Source organism: Mustela nivalis (assembly GCF_964662115.1).
Source record: "Mustela nivalis genome assembly, chromosome: 6".
Classification (NCBI taxonomy): Eukaryota; Metazoa; Chordata; class Mammalia; order Carnivora; family Mustelidae; genus Mustela; species Mustela nivalis.
Genome location: NC_139025.1, coordinates 98954823 through 98958637, shown reverse-complemented (window position 1 = coordinate 98958637; position 3815 = coordinate 98954823).

Sequence of the window (3815 nt, the reverse complement as noted above, 5' to 3'; positions counted from 1 at the left end):
TCTTTCTCCTACTAGTCCTGGCAACCACCATTCTGCTTTCTGTTTCTATGAGCTTGGCTGAAACTCTGTAACATTTTTCTTTTTGCTATAGTTTAATTCAGTTAGTATAATGTTCTTAAGGATCATGCATGTTGTGGCATGGGTCAGAATGTCCTTCCTTGTTATGACTGACTAATTTTCCACTGTATGTGTATACCATGTTCTTTATCCATTCACCCATCAAGGAAGATTTGTGTTACTTCCCCCTTTTGGCTATTGAATAATGCTGCTATGAACAGGGGTTTACAAATACCTCTTTCCAATTTCTGGCTAAAATAATCAAGATTGCAATTAATATCTTTGTATACAACCACTTTGCACACATGTGAGTGTATCTGTAGGATACATTCTTTTTTTTTTTTTAAGATTTTATTTATTTGACAGAGAGAAATTACAAGTACACTGAGAGGCAGGCAAAGAGAGAGAGAGAGAAGGAAGCAGGCTCCCTGGTGAGCAGAGAGCCCGACGCGGGACTCGATCCCAGGACCCTGAGATCATGACCTGAGCCGAAGGCAGCGGCTTAACCCACTGAGCCACCCAGGCGTCCTGTAGGATACATTCTTAAAGGTAAATGGGTCAAAGGGAATGTACACTTTATAATTTGTTCAAGATTGCCAATCTGCTGTCCATAGAGGTTAAACGATTTTATAACAACCTAATGCCGTATGTTTTCAGTCAACGATCTTTGACAATACAGTAGATTAGAAATAGAATTTCCGTCAGTAAGAATGAGTGGAAACATGTACAATATGTTGAGACCCACGAGTTTGGAAGGATACCACAAATACTCCCAAATTTTCAAAGTTCACTTCTGGAGGATGCTAGGGAAATAATTTACTGGTTTGAAAAAAAGCAAATGAAAACAAAAGGCAGGAGTCAAGCGTGACCTATCTTTGCTACGTCAACACTTTATATCGTATATCAGGATAGCCAGATAGCTGATGGAAGAAATTTTCTCTTTCTAAAAATATTCTCGTTGTTAAGTGGAGAAGGAATGATGCAACCACTGAAAAGAGCGGTGGACAGTGATCACCAATGATCACAAAAGAGAGACAAAGTAAGAAAGAGACAGCTAGATATCCTGTGGCCCCCGATAGGCGATCATTACGCTGTCTCTGAACTATACTTCCCTGACATCTAAACTTGAATCTGATCAAGTCACCAGGGTTAATTGCCAACTACCAAGTTACAGAAGAAATCAGGGTAAGAACACGTTGAGCAATATATCAAGGGGATGGGATCAGCAAAATCCAGACTGTAGGAAACTCAAGCGACCTAGTTTCTTCAATAAATAAATTAAAAAGAAAAAAAAAAAGGAGGAGGGAGGAGGAGTCTTTAAAATAAATTCAAGGTGGGGTGCCTGGGTGGCTCGGTCAGTTAGGTGGCTGTCTTGGACTCAGGTCATGATCCCAGAGTCCTGGGATCAAGTCTTGTGTTGGGCTCCTTGCTCAGTGGGGAGTCTGTTTCTCCCTCTCCCTTGGCCTTCTGCTCCTGCTGCTTGTGCTCTTTCTCTCAAATAAATAAATACAATCTTTAAAAAAAGTAAATTTAAGGTTCATAGCAGCCAAATGTAACATATAGGCCTCTTTATATTCTGATTCAAACAAAAAATATGTGTTATTATTTGTAAGACGATTGGGAATTTGAACCCCAATTTGATATTTAATTATATTAAGGAATCATTGTCAATTTGAAGGTACTATGGTATTAGGCTCTTTTATCATAACATTTTAGATATTAGGATATTGTTTTGTAGCTTTGTGGCATCATGGATAGGTTAAAAAAATCTTATCTTTTAAAGATCTACTAAAATAATTATTGATAAAATGATACGACGTCAGAGATTTGCTTCAGAATAACACAATGGGAGTGTGTGTGGGATGGAGTGCGGATGAACCAAGACTGACTATGAGCTGATGACTGCTGAATCTGTGTGATGCATACCCTACAATTCTCTGTACTTTTGTTCATGCTGGATTTTTTCCAAACAAAAGAGTTTATTCGAAAGAGAATGAAAAGAGAGTAATTAGGAAAAATAGGTACAAATAGCTCTTTGTAGCAATTTTAATGTTAAAAAAAGGAGCAAAAAGGAAAAAGAATAGCTAGGAGGGTCAATAGAAGGTTTTTTGTTTTTGTTTTTGTTTTTAACTAATCTCTCTGCCCAACATGGAGCTGGAACTCACAACCTGGAAATCAAGAGTTACACGCTCTACCAGTTGAGCCAGCCAGGTGTCCCAATAGGAGGCTATTAAAAAAAAAAATTAGAGACACCTGGGTGGCTCAGTTGTTAAGGGATTGCCTTCAGCTCAGGCCATGATCCCAGGGTCCTGGGATCAAGCCCCCCATCAGGCTCCCAGCTCCGCGGGAAGCCTGCTTCTCCCTTTTGTCCCCCCTGCTTATGTTTCCTCTCTTCGCTATGTCTCTCTCTGTCAAATAAATAAATAAAGTTTTTTAAAAAAATTTAAAAAGAAAAAGAAAAATTATTCAAGTATTACATATATATGAAAAAGCAAGTAACTCAGTACCTCCTCATCAAGTAAATATTTCCCATGAATGAAAAAAGATCTTTTATTGCAGCTTTTTGGGTAAACACTTCAGTAAAGCACATAAGCATTAAACTCAACCGATTTTAGAAATGAGTGTCTCCATGTAATCATCATCCAAGTCAAGAATAAAACATTTGTAAAATGCTAGAAACTTCCTGTCTTCTGCCAGACAATAAATAACCCCTGCAAAAGGTAACCTCTCTTCTAAGATCTATCATCAAAGATAAGTTTTGTTTTCTTTTGAACTTCACATAATGGAATCACACAGTAGTTACTCTTTTGTATCGTTTCTTTTGCATATATATATACATATATATGCAATACATATATATATATCAGGGAAGAAAAAAGGAAAAATTTTGAGAGAGCCTTTGTACCAACCTGTAACAACAATAAATTATGGACCAAGGAGTGTTATTTATGAATTCTTGGCATCTGAGTTCCAATTTCAAAAAGAAAGGAAAACAATGCATAATTTCAAAAAGTAAGTAAAATAGGAAACAAATATATAAAAAAATCCAACATTTTTAGGACTCAAGCAAATATATATCCATATACCAATGACATATTAGTTATACTATCAAGTTAGCAAATAAAAATATTAATATCCAGTGTTATGAAGAGTTTGGTGAAACAGGGCCCTCGCGCTGGGCTAGAAGGTATGTAAATTGGTAAAATTATTTAAGAAAGCAATTGGTAATTGTTGATCAAGGTTCTAAACAGTTTTCTACATTTTATCTTAGTAATTCTACTTCTTGGAATCTAGCGAAGGATATTTTTTCGACAACCCAATATTCTATAACAAATCCACTGGAATGGTTTTTATAAAATTGTGTAATATGGGGGTTGCCTGAATGGCTCAGTTGTTAAGCGTCTGCCTTTGGCTCATTTCATGATCCCAGGGTCCTGGGATCAAGCCCCATGTCGGGCTCCCTGCTTGGTGAGGAGCCTGTTTCCCCTCTCCCTCTCCCCCTGCTTGTGCTCCCTCTCTCACTATTTCTCTCTCTGCAAAATAAATAAATAAAATCTTAAAAAAAAAAGATTGTATAATATGATGGGAAATTACGATATAATATTAAGGTTTGTTTTTTTTTAAAGCAGGCAATATCAACAAAGGCAAATATTACAAATAGCATATATTATACATTTTGAATATAAATATGTAGAAAACAAACTAACCCAACATCTGGGAGGAGAAGATTTAGCCTTTACCCCTGGTAAACTCACAGT